This window comes from Trachinotus anak, unplaced genomic scaffold (genome assembly GCF_046630095.1).
Source record: "Trachinotus anak isolate AG129_WGS33_773 ecotype Australia unplaced genomic scaffold, CSIRO_AGI_Tana_v1 ptg000016l, whole genome shotgun sequence".
NCBI lineage: Eukaryota > Metazoa > Chordata > Actinopteri > Carangiformes > Carangidae > Trachinotus > Trachinotus anak.
In genome coordinates this window covers 25,611,768-25,625,493 of record NW_027273867.1, presented here as the reverse complement: position 1 = coordinate 25,625,493, position 13,726 = coordinate 25,611,768, and the positions used below count along the sequence as shown (strand labels likewise).

Genomic DNA, 13,726 nt, shown 5'->3' with positions numbered 1-13,726 from the left:
GTGAATATGAGGCGATTAAACCGGGAGTGAACGGTGGCGATGCCATCGTACAGTAGGCCTGACAGCAGGCACTTCCTCCATAATGGCGTCTGAGGCATTAACTTCATGGCGTCGGGCAGCCAGGCATGAAGGACTCCGAACACAATGACTGACTGATGTTTGAGCCGCTGTGCGTCCGTATCTATCCGCAGCGCTGTGCAAGAGTGGCTGTCGTTACTGTAATGACATCGTTTGGCAGGGAACTATTCCCGTAATGACGTTTTCGCTACAAATTGGTTATTTAATGTAGTGCAAGGGAGGTCCCCCGGGTTTACTTCTGGCTCTGAATGGACATAAATTGGCCATTATGCTGCAGTGTGCTATTACAGGGTAGTTTTCTATTAGATGAGAGTTGACATTGTGCAGAATGAGTTCTGCAAATGCAAATTACGAGGGTGCATGGATGACATGAATGCATCTGTGTGTGACCTTTACATTACTCACTGTGATGTTGGTGACTGAGGTTTATTCTGCTGTGGAGGCAACAATTAAAACAGCTTTTATGTCCTTAAAGTGACTTCTCAGGAAGTTGAGAACCGCAGGCTGATTTTTTTTTCAGTTCCAGTGAGATACTACATGGCCAAAATATGCAGACACATCCCAGCTGGTGCTTCCTTCACAGGTCCAGTGTGGCTCTGCAGTATATTCCTGCTGTTCAGAGGAAATCAGATTTTTGTTTTATCTTTAGTTCAGACTCACATTTTAAAGACACATACATGAGTTTAACTTTAACTCTGGTGCAGCAACTTCTTCTCATGCATGAAGGTCAAAGTGGGAGTGTTCGTTTTGTTAACCTCAGGCTGCTGCTCTCCGACACCGAGCTGCTCCTCTGCAGCGGTTTGGGGGATTTGTGTCTCCTCCAGGGAGATGATGGTGTGACTCACATCACGATCAGCACAACGGCTTCTTCAGTTTTTAATGACACGAATGTGAGACTTTGACATTTAAATGGTACTTAACAGCTCAAACGCTGTGTAATTGAAGAGTTAAGCGTCTTATCACTCAACAGCAACCGTCAGCGTGACATTTAAATTAGGATGAACTCGGACGTGTCTTCTTCCAAAAGTGATAATTGATTCATACACAGATGAAACTGATCTGATCCGTGTCTCCAGAGAGTGCCCTCAAATGTCAGCCTGCTCCTTTACTACTCTACTTTCCTTTACTTCTATCAATCAATCAATCAATCAATCAATCAAACTTATTTGTGTAGCACTTTTCATACAAGTTAGCGCTTCACAGACGACTGATAAACTAATAAGGAAAGGACAATCATAAGAAAGCTGACAATGAGAAACAATAAAATACATTTAAAAAAATAATAATAATAACATTAGCAATATTATTATATATATTATTATATCATTATATTCACCCTTCATGGAGCCGGTGATGATTCAACATGACACTTTGTCTGTCACCAAAACACAAGTGAGAAATGTTTCAATAATAAAACATCAAACCTCAGTGACAGGCCCCGTCTGTCCGGGTGGGGCTGCACAAATAAACACAGGCCTCAAGCAGACGCTCGGCTCTGTGGATGTGTGTCGAGCAGTGTTCAGACTGGTTTAATCAGTCAGTTTGATAGTGTTTCCCACACCTGACGCTCAGGTACGCAGGTGTCAGCAGGTGATCGCTGCCTTGCTCAGGGGCAGCACAGAGCTCCAGTCGCTGCAGGTGCCAAACCATCAACCCTGTGTGCCATCTGCTCTGAGGTCACATTCACATCGCCGTAGCAACCCTCACAGCTATCGTTCCCCAGCTATACAGTGCTCAAACTTTAGCACAAACACACACGTGTTTGCACACACACAGGTGTGTGTGTGTGTGTTCATATGGATGGTTAAAGCCTGAGCTGCATTCTCAAGTGTGTATGTAATTGAGAAGAGGCTGCAGCTCAGTGGAGGAGGTCAGGATGTCTGCATTAGATTCTCATCTCCGCTGGAGCAAGAAAAAAACCACCTGAAGTGAACGTCTTTCTCACCTGGCTCGGTCCTGAAGAGCTGCTTCTCCAGAATGCCACATATCTATTTTTAACAAAGGTCCTGCTGGCTGCGTATCAACCCTCTCCATCTGTTGGGTGGAGGTGTCTGCAGCCATAAATCTCCACAGATACATGAACTGTGTGTGTGTGAAGAGGAGGGTGTTGTGCAGCTGTTACCGTAAAACCATTAAAAGCAGTGAAGCTGCGTTCTGACTGGATTCATGTAGGAAAGGTGGAGCTTTAACGTGACCTGCTCTGCCTGGTGAGTTTAATCCTGTCCGGAGGGTATATGGCTGTTTCTTCCCCCCGACCACAGTGATATCTACAGCCGCAGTGATCTTCTTCTTCTCTGTGGACTGGCTGCTGCTCCCCATTTAAATCCTGTCTGGAGCCTCGTACATGGATTTTAAGATGGAGAGCTGCTTCTTCTTAATTTATCAGCTCAGTGTGAAAGTTGTCTTTTGTGTGACAGTGGAGGAAAACATGAAGGTTATTTTCCAATAATACTAACACCAGCTCATAGCTCATGTGTAAAAAATATTACACAAAAAATATTAATCATAATATTACTAGACAATGAAGAACTGTATTAAGTTACTACAGCAGCAAAAACAGCTGAAAACCAAATAGTTTTTGGACCTGTTCTGACCAGAACTGACCTGTTGTTGGAGAGAGGAGATGTAAAACTACACTGAGATGGTTTTTGGCTCTTAAACCACAAATATATCTTCTGATGGAGATCAACACTTCAGATAAAACACAGAAGTTAAAATGTGGAGCTTTAATAAACAGAATCAGATTTAATTTCATCTGAATCTTCTAACTGTTGGATTGTGATGAATAGATTTAATTGATGGGAGCGTGCGGTTCAGGACGATCTGTCTCTGCTGGGTCTGAGTTAATATTCTACATGAGTGTGTTGCTTATGTGTGACAAGAAATTTGAATGATTACGGCTTCAGATGTGTGTGTGTGTGTGTGTGTGTGTGAGAGAGAGAGAGAGAGAGAGATTGGAGTGAGGCTGGAAATCAATGGTGCGTCCCTGAGTGATGGATGTTGCAGCAGTGACTCTGACGTACACACAGTGTACATCAGCTGTGCTGCTGCAGAGCAGAGGGGCTGTTGCTGTGTAACTGCAGCACAGGAAGTGAACTGACAGTCTTTATCTCTGTTGTAGAAATCAACAACTTTCAGCTGCACTCTGCAGAAGAGACACGATCCTAATTACAGTGTGTGTGTAACAGAGTGTGATTATACTTTACGAGAGTCTCTGATGTGCTTCTGCACACAAGAACAAAACAAGAGAGTGAGTATGTGTCAAGGAAAAACGGTGTTAAGTGTGTGTGTGTGATCACGTGCGCACCAACTGCTTGGCAAGAGATTTGGCATTTGAATGTGTCTTTGTGTCATTGCGTGTGTGTATGTGTGTGTGTGTGTGTGTGTGTGTGTGTGTGTGTGTGTGTGTGTGTGTGTGTGTGTGAGCAGGCAAAAGAGCCATCATAGCGTGTTAAAGTGTTTTTTAATGAGCTGGAACTCTTACAAATGGACTGAGTGTGTTGTACAGCTCATGCTGAACAGGCGGGGATGGTGGTGGGGTTGGGGGTGGGGTGGGGGGGGGGGTGTGTGTGTGTGTGTGTGTGTGTGTGTGTGTGTGTGTGTGCATTGAAGCTAATTATCTTCATCTTCTCCCTGCACCCGGCAAACTGAGGCGAAGAAGAAAAGCAGCTTCACAGGCAGACGTTTGTCGCTCGGCAGCTTCTGGACGCTGCCGAGCGACGACGCTGACGCTCTGGAGGACTGACCCCGCCTCACGTCACCGCTTCATTTGGTATTTATACATAAACAGTAGTTTACAGATTCCACCAGGATTTTAAAGGTTCTGTCGATTAATAATAATAATAATAATAATAATAATAACTTTATTTCTATATCAGCTTTACAAGCAGAGTTGACAAAGTTCTTTGACAGTTGAAGGAAAAGCAATAACAGACAAGGTGATGGAGTTTATATAAGAGTGAGACCTCCCGCCTCGTACAGAGCGAACATCTCTGTTATTTAGCTCCTGCTTCAAAAGTGATCAGTAAAATCTGAAAATCAGTTCTACTGGTTACACTGGTGATACTGGTTATAGTGGTTATACTAGTTATACCGGTGATACTGGTGATACTGTTTATAGTGGTTATACTAGTTATACTGGTGATACTGGTTATAGTGGTTATACTAGTTATACTGGTGATACTGGTTATAGTGGTTATACTGGTGATACTGGTTATAGTGGTTATACTAGTTATACCGGTGATACTGGTGATACTGTTTATAGTGGTTATACTAGTTATACTGGTGATACTGGTTATAGTGGTTACACTGGTGATACTGGTTATAGTGGTTATACTAGTTATACTGGTGATACTGTTTATAGTGGTTACACTGGTGATACTGGTGATACTGGTTATAGTGGTCATACTGGTGTTACTGGTAATAATGGTTACACTGGTGATACTGGTTATAGTGGTTATACTAGTTAAACTGGTGTTACTGGTGATACTGGTTACACTGGTTACACTGGTGATACTGGTTATAGTGGTTATGCTGGTTATACTGGTGATACTGGTGTTACTGGTTATACTAGTGTTACTGGTTACACTGGTTATGTTGGTTTTACTGGTTATACTGGTTATACTGGTGTAACTGGTTATACTGGGGGCTGAAATCATCAGTTAATCTACTGGCTGCTTGTCTGTGGGTCATATAATCAATACTGTAACTGATGTTACTTAAGTGACTTGTAGCTCACACACACACACACACACACACACTTATTGATGGCTCTTATTTGACCTGCTTGATTGCTTTTTTTCCTGTTTGTGAGCTTGTGTTTAGATGATTGGGGTGTGTGTATGTGTGTGTGTGTGTGTGTGTGTGTGTGTGTGTGTGTTAGAACATTTTTTCTGCTGTGTCTTTACTGACCTTCTCTCATCAGTCTTGATTGACTCAGCCAATCAAGACTCCGCATTGCCTCTGGCTCACACACACGCACGCGCTCACACACACACACACACACACAGCGAGATGCCCACATTGATTGACCTGGTCGATAAAAACACAATATGGAGCTCAGTGGGAATCAATCAACAACAAGAAGGCGCACAGTCGGAGGTGTTTCAGTTACCTGGGTGTGTGTGTGTGTGTGTGTGTGTGTGTGTGCGCAAAAGAGAGAGAGAGAGACTGCAGTGTTATCTGTAAATTTAAACTGACATGGAAGCAACGGCTCCACTGGTTAAAACACATACACACACACACACACATCATGAGAAACCACACTTATCAGAGAGCAGGATGAGTTAACAGACTTCAGTAAACCGTGCAGAGAAAAGGATCTTCCTGATGTTTTCATCTTTCTACGGAAGCCCTGAGAGGCCAGTGACAAGTTCTTGTTTCAAGTGATTTCTTCAGGGGGAAAAATATAAAAATACCTCCATATATAATAATGGCAAAACAAAAAACCAAACACTTTTTTTTCAGGGCGTCTGTATATTTCTGACTTTAAGATATAGAAATATTCAAACCAAAACAGCCAATCAGAGGCCTCTGATGTCACTGGAACAAACAGTAATAACAGGCTGACATCAGTCTTCTTCCTGAGGGATACTCACCATCACCATCACCATTAATACTGGTTTTAATGGTCTCACATTGACTGTACAGTTACACAGTTCACATTATCACCACGTGCTGTTTCCCAGGGCAACCGCTGCATTTTTGTGCATCACTGAAAACTGAGAGAGCAGATTTGACAGTGAAACGCTCACACAGAACAAAACCATGATGGAGTGAAGTGAATTTCCACCTCCGAGTGTGTTTAATGCTTCTTCCCTCAGCTCCCATCATGGGCCTCTGGATAATATACAGTACAGGCTAAACAGCAGCTGTTAAAACTAAAGTAAAAGTCTGATACAGGCTGCTATATATAGGGGATTACACACACACGCACACACACACACACTCCCAGGCAGGATTGTGTGTAAATGTTTTGGAGCCGTTAACACAGTGTGATCATGGCTGTGTTGGTATTAAATGTCCTGTAATCTTCGCTGCAGGAGCCTCACACCACCACGATCATCTTCATCATCATCATGTTGTTCCATCATTAGCACTGATCCTGGAGAGCAGTCGGCTGCAGGACGGGGGCGGTTCAGGAGCCGCTTCCACTTTGGATCCAGTTCTAAGTCTGTAAAATACCTGGGTTCATTAAGCTGATGACGCAGAGAAACATTAAGATCAAACATGGTGGACCAGCGTCATCGTCGCGCCCACTGTACAAAGTGAAGGATGCACATGATGAAGGAGGAACGAGTTTAAAGTGTTGAAGTTAGAGCTGGTCATTGTGAATGTCTGCGTCCCAGGTCAGGGGCCACGTCCTTCAGAGGACCCGATCCACGAGGGTGTGGCCCTTCGTAGCCGTCGTAGACTGTGAAGGCTGAACTGAAGTGACACGGAGGATTTCTGCTTCGCTCCACCAGCTGTTCCCGCCCTCACCGTCGTGTCACGCTCCTCCTGTGTTGGAACTAACAGTTGTACCGTAGCTGTTGAACTGATTTGCTTCCATTACCAACGCGCAGTGAATCATGGGATAGGTTGAGCGTGGTTGCCTGAGGTCACGTTTCTGAGTTTATTTTCTTGACAAAAATGGCGACAAACCACAAACACAAACTGCAGCTTTCACAATGTTCCTGCAGGAAGTTGGGAGCGACAGGAAAGCTTCAGTTGCTCCAGGTGCTGTTTTAAAAATGTCTGCCTCTCAGAAAGGAAGTGCGAACATCTGGCCCAGAGGCAGCGCGCTGTGAAATGAGAGAATAAACACATTTACAAACACACAATCACACTGACGACAACGCCACAGAAACGGCCATTAAAAGGTGGAGTGAACAGTCCATTAACGCCACTGAGGGAGCGTTTAGCGGTGCCTCCCTTCCCATCCCCATTATCATCATCATCATCATCATCGTTACCACCACCTTAATGTGGTGTTTAATCGCACTAACTGGAGTGACACACAAACCGTCCTCCAATGGGAACCTGACACGTTCCCACTGAGATGTGCTGGGAGCAGCGAGGTCAGCTCGAACTTCCCAACAGCCTCTGAACAGCAGTCGTCTCCGTCCTTCAGCGTGAGGACGACTGTTTGCTGCAGTAATTACACACCTGGCCGTCACCTGCAGGAGGAGATGTGTCTGAGATCAGACGTCCTTCAAGGTTTCCTCCGTTTCTTTCCCTCCTAATGAGGATTTAGGGAGACGTCTCCCTGACTCACAGACATGTTTCGTCGAAGGTTTGGTAAAGTGAGCGCTGCAAAGGCCTCTGGGATTAATGAACCTGACTGGCAGCAGCTGCAGCTCTGAAGTGTCCTTGGACCTGAGACCTCTTCCAGAACACACACATCCAGACCAAACAAATTCTACGTTCGTAGCTTGAACACACTGAATTTTAGAAACTGAGACTTTCTTTTTTGTGCTGTTGATGGACACTGTTGTCCCACAATGCAATGCACAAAAGGAATGAAGGTAGTGCTCATCCCTGCAAAAAACTGGATATTGTGAAGTTTAATGTGCAGTAATCTTCAAGCTGCAGTTTGAGTTCAACAGCACAGACATCCTCTCCTGTTAGTATGAATCTAAACACAACAACTGAACTGACCGCACTTGAACACACCATGCTGCGTTTCAGTTCAGAGGCTGCATTAGGAGACAGATGCATCACAGCAGCGCGATGAGGCTCCTTGGAAACAGAGAATATGGCCGAGGGTTCTCTGTGAGGAAGATCTGCTGCTTTCACCTTTTCTGTGGTTTCAGCTGATAGAAAACATGAATATGGACAAACACTGGTGGACGGGAACAGACTGAGGTCTGTGTCCATCGTGGAGCCTCGTTTTCATAAATCATTTCTCCAAGTAATAACTTGTGAACAAATCATCCCTCACATTACTAATTATCCTTCAGTGAAGTAATAACGAGGATGATAAATGAAAAGTCAGATCACGCTCAGCTGACAGCAGCAATAAGAAAACCTCACATCACCTGAATCATCAAACATCAGCAGAGTCCTTCACGAACGACACTCAGCTACACGAGGCTCCAGTTCCGTCGGCTGGAGAGCAGAGCGCCATCAGAAACACCAACTACTTCATGATCCCGCCCACACTGTTTGACTGACAAGTGAGGAGCACCTGGAGACTGAACACAAATATCAACAGTGACGTGAGAGGAACAGCTTCATTCTCATTCAACACACACACACACACACACACACACACACACTCGTCAGACACACCTGACACACACTGGCACCTGTGTGTGTTGTCTGACCTTTAAAGTGGCAGAGACGGTGTGTTACCTGCATTTTTGGTGGCAAAGCGAAAAAGTCAAACTTGACATGGTCTCTCCTTTTTTTTCACTCACACTCTCTCTCTCTGTCTCTCTCTCTCTCCATCTCTCTGTCATTTCATTTTTTCTCTCGGCCTCTCCCTCCCTCTCTCATAGGCTCTGTCACTGGAGTCTGGTTTCATGTGAATACCAATGGATCTTGGGCAGAACGCGTGGGCGAGATAGCACCGGAGAGCAATACAGGGAGAGAGAGAGCGAGAGACAGAGAGAGAGCGAGAGACAGAGAGAGAGAGAGAGACAGAGAGAGACAGAGAGAGACAGAGAGAGAGAGAGACTCCAACACGTGGATCCTTCTTGGTCCAACATTTCCCATGATTCACTGCACGGTGGTGATGAAAGCAAACAGAGAGCCTGAGGATCACACTGTTACATGCAGCTATGGGCTGTTCAACAGTGCAGCTGATAAAACCAAGGACCTGAAAACCTCCAGTTACTGTGAAAAGTTACGTGTCGTTAAAGTTGCCAGGCAACAACCCGTGTCTTGTGATGTAACAGTAATGGCGGGAACTGCTGACAGTTCACAGATCTCCTGAAATAACAGCCATACTACAGCAGGCGTACCAGACCATGGTTGTCATGGTTACAAAAATAAACCGCAGTGGACCTACCTTCATCACCATGGTTACTATAATAACAGTCATGTCTTGGTTAGGGTTCAGGAAAAGATGGTGATTTGGGTTAAAATAAGTTCTTCCTCAACATTAGATGATCTTTGTTGCCGTGGTTACAATAATAACAGTGAACGATCATGGATACATGATCTAGTGGAACACTAGATGTTGCCTGGCAACAAAACCTAACTATGAGTCATAATTATATAAAATAAAATAGTCTCATCTATTCTTGACCTTGACAAATGAATCTCACCTGCAGGTCCGTTCTGCAGCTTCTGGAGCTTTCGATAAGCATCACATGCCCTTCATCATCAGATGACGATCCACTCTCTTGTGTTTCAGGGTTATAATAAGTGGTTACTCACATCACGGCAGCACAAAACCAGCAAAAACAAAAGGACAAGATGTCGTCTTAGCTGTAGCTTTAATATCCATCAACCAATCACACAAGTCCATTCATAATGTTGTCCATTAACTGGGACATTGATTGGTTTAATGTAACTTTTTACTGAATCTGTGATAATGGTTCAGTTTTAATTAGATCTGTGCAGACAGGAAGAACTGATTTCAGCTGAATCAAACAGAGGAGAGAGGAGCGGAGGAGAATAAGGAGCCTGAACGAGAGACCGAGAGATGGAGGGAAGTACAAAGACATGTAAGGCAGACAGATGAAAGAGGAGGAAGATGAAGGTTGAGAAAGCACTGAAGGAGAAGCAGAGAGGGAGTTCAAGAAGTGTGAGTTTTAGACTGACAGGAAACAGAAAACAGTGACAGAGAAGAGAGAAACGATTTCACCCAGAAGATTTCATCCTCCATCCCCGAAACTTTTACAGTTCAGAGAGAGAGAAACTTTCAGACTGACAGAGAGAAAGAAACAAACAGAGAGAGAGAGAGAGAGGGAGGGAGAGGGCAGAGAGGGAAACATTTCCATGTTGGGCTGTAATTAGCATAATATTTTTCTCTGTGTGTCTCCATCATCCTATTTATAACTGTCAGAGTGAAGGACAGAGATGAAAGAGTGGAAATAACGAACATGAAATTGTCTCTGTTAAACACGGCATGTGTGTGTGTGTGTGTGAGTGAGTGTGTGTTTGTGTGTGAGTGAGTGTGTGTGTGTGTGTGTGTGTGTGTGTGTGTGTGTGTGTGTGAGTGAGTGTGTGTTTGTGTGTGAGTGTGTGTGTGTGTGTGTGTGTGAGTGAGTGTGTGTGTGTGTGTGTGTGTTAATCCTGACTGGACGTGTAATGACTACTTGCTCTATTTCAACATTTTGCATAAAAGACAAATTTGTTCCATAGTGTCTTGTACCAAAGCGAAGCCTCAGAGGCCTCGAGGCGCTGCTGGCTTTGAGGTTAGAGACGGTTGCCAGTTCGAGTCCCGGACCAGCACCGAGCGGGGAATAAAACCCCCGGACACCCAACGGCGCAGGGCATGAAATTAGCTTTTTGTTTCTGGGGGTATTTTTGGCGCTTTGATCAGGATTTCGGGGACATGCAGCTGCTTCTGAGCAATTTAACCGAACTATGAAATAATAACTGGGAGCTCCAAGGTCCTTAAAGTGATTCTCTGACCAAATATTCGTCCCTTAGCATCAAAAACTCAATGGCTTTCAGCTTAAAGGTGGCTGCTAACTGTAGGTAGTCCAGATTCAAACAGAGACCAGTTTTCACAGCTGAAAGAAAGTGTGAAAATATCCGCAGGAACTTAACCCACCAACCAACCAAAATCCACTTCGGTACGTTGCTAACGCTCTTTGTGTTCTTTTAGATTTGGCTGTGTTTCTTTCAGCTGAGCTCCTCCCACATAATTCCAAAACCTGATCTTACCAAAACTGAAATAATTTATATTTTTTGCAAATTTGGACAATATATAAACAGGAAGTTCAGCTGTAGTTGGTTAAGCTTCACTTGTCTCTCGACTCTTTAGCTGCTAAATGCTCCACTGTGTTGTGACTGAGTCCTTCTGCTGTTTGCTGCTGAGCAGGTGGAGGACAGTGACTCTTTACTGTGTTCAAACACTGAGACTAAACCAGACAGGAAATACCAAAAAGTACCAAAAAACCAAAACTAGAAGCTCAAAGAGGCTAAAAAAAGCTGCATGGAGCTGCAAAAACATGAGTTTCTGTGTGTACGTCGCTATGAGTGACATCTTTCAGTGCAGCCTCTGCATTTCCTGAACGAATAAAACCTGAAGTGAAAACACACAATCAGCCCAGAACCTCAGGACACGTTTCCCGACCATGAGACTGCTCAGAATGTGTCGGACACTGTGTTAAATGCTCGGTGAGTGTCAGCAGGTAAATCAGCCCGTCAGTCTCGGGTCTGTGCGGCTGCCAGGTCAGGGTGTGTTGCTGAGAATGTGAAGCAGGACGGCGGTAATGAAAAACGCTCCAGCGGTGCTCAATCAACCCTGTGGGATAAAACAGAGGTTAACACAAACAACAGCGACCTGAAAGTCACAGTTTTCATCTGTTAAAGTGTTCAATCACCGGGACAAGCTGCAGCGATGACTCAGCACTGACTGCACTCAGAGAGACACACAACTGTGACTTCAGCAAACAGAAATGATGCTCACGCAAAACTAAAAACAGCAGGATGAGCTGGAGTCACGTTCAGCTGAGGCCGTGTTCAGCAAGATTTTACTCCTGAGAAAACTATGCACTGTATTCAAGTAAAAATGTTGTTTTTTACCATTAAAATACATGGACGCAATTTTTGGTGAACATTAAAAAAAACATGTCTACAATATATAGAATTAATGCATTAATATATTTTTAAACTAGAGTTACCAGCTCAGGCTTGACTCAGACTAGTTTCAGATCACATCCCTGTTTATCCAGAGTCACATCAAATATTCACCATTTGTGTGAAATTTTGTCACAATTGCTGTGCGAAGTTGTGAGTAAAGGCTAAAAAGTGTCTTGTGAGGACACACTGTGCTTGACCTTTGACCTTTGACCACCAAAATCTTATCAGTTCACCCTTGAGTCCAAGTGAACGTTTGTGCCAAAGTTCCATCAAAGTGTTACTGAGACATAAAGAGACACTGAGACATAAAATCATGCTACAGTACATACATAACAATATGAGAACAAATAAAACATTATTAAAGATATATGTGGAAATACATGAAATATATACCTTACAAAATATAAAATTAATGCATAAATATATTTTTGACACTATTCATTGTTTCTACCGGTTTAATCCTCCGGCCTGTTTGACACGGAGAGGAGGACACCTCTGTGGATAGTTCGGCAGCCGGTAAGGAAGAAAAAACTCCGGAAACTCTGGTTCATAATTGAGCAGTTAGTTGGATAGATTCGCAGTTTTAGCTTCCAGCCTTTCCCTCATGTCCGGTGTCCTCCGGACAGCGCCGGTGAGTCTGACTTTAAATGTGAAGCTGCTTCTAACGGTTATAATCACCGGGTCTGTCTGTAGTGGAGAGGAGGAGACCTCTGAAGATGATTCAGCTCCAGGTAAAAACCTCCTGAACCACTGACACTGAAGAACCGGGAGGAACCGGGAGAACCGGGAGGAACCGGGAGAACACTTGATCCATGAACCCATGATCCCACTTTATTTCATGACGTCATCCAACGTTATTGTTTTGATTGAGAGACCTTTAGCAGCAGATGTTACACACTGTGCGTTTAACAGTCAGTTCTTTTGACTAAAATCTGGTTACACACCAGCAGCATCTGTGTCAGATCAAATCATTGATTACTGCAGTATTGATCTGCCCATTAATCCTGAGCTGTGTGTGTGTGTGTGTGTGTGTGTGTCTGTGTCTGTGTGTGTGTGTCTGTGTGTGTGTGTGTGTGTGTGTGTGTGTGTCTGTGTGTGTGTGTGTGTGTGTGTGTGTGTGTGTGTGTGTGTGTACCATGATAGTTGGACACACTGATGATGACTCATTGTGTCTGAGAGGCTTTGATGTTGTTCCTGGACCTGATGAGGTGAACGCTGCCAAACAGTGATCTCTCTTTCATCTCTTCTCTCTACATCCATCCCTCCTTTCTCCTCCTCTCTCATCCCTCCATTCTTTTGTCAGAACTACTTCCTCCTCTTCTCTCTCAAATCCAATCATAGTTTCTTCCCTTCCCTTTCTTCTCCTCCTGAATCTCACCTCCTCCGTCTCCTCCCCTCATCTTCATCCCTCCTCCATCATCCTGTTTCCTCACCTGTGAAACACCTCTTTCTCATTAAGTCCAATCCTCGTCTTTGTCTTTTCCTTCCTTTCTTCCTCTCCCTCACCTTCCTCTCACCTCTCCTTCCTCTGTTTTCCTCCTTCTCTCCCCCTGCACTCATTCGTCTCCTTCCCTTAAGCTGAATGTCAGCTCATCCTGCCTGCTGCTGTAGAAGCTGCATGATGTTCAGGATGTCAGTGGTTGCAGCCCCCACCACAGTACCACTGAGAGGCAGCGTATCCTGTCGGGAACACGATCATTATTGATGTTTATCAGCCTGGATGTGTTATTCTTTATATAATCTATTATTTGATGAATCATTTATCACATATTCTGACAGTTTTCATTGATTATATCTCGGGAGGTGATGTCATTTTATTTTTAATTCTACAATTGCGTTTAAGTCGTTGTCACAGTTAAGTTTAATTCTGTATAAATAAAACAAAGATTTATGATGCATTAAAGAG

General features: G+C 44.0%; 2 protein-coding genes across 3 annotated transcripts in view; one reads left to right on the top strand and one right to left on the bottom strand.

The window, feature by feature from the left end:
* The window catches only part of LOC139634518 (glutamate receptor ionotropic, kainate 5-like), a 446,396-nt gene that overhangs the window by 187,844 nt on the left and 244,826 nt on the right, over positions 1-13,726 (bottom strand). The window lies entirely within an intron of this gene.
* Positions 1-13,726, top strand: part of LOC139634516 (semaphorin-6D-like) — a 129,552-nt gene that overhangs the window by 105,114 nt on the left and 10,712 nt on the right. The gene's annotated exons all lie outside the window — the stretch shown is intronic.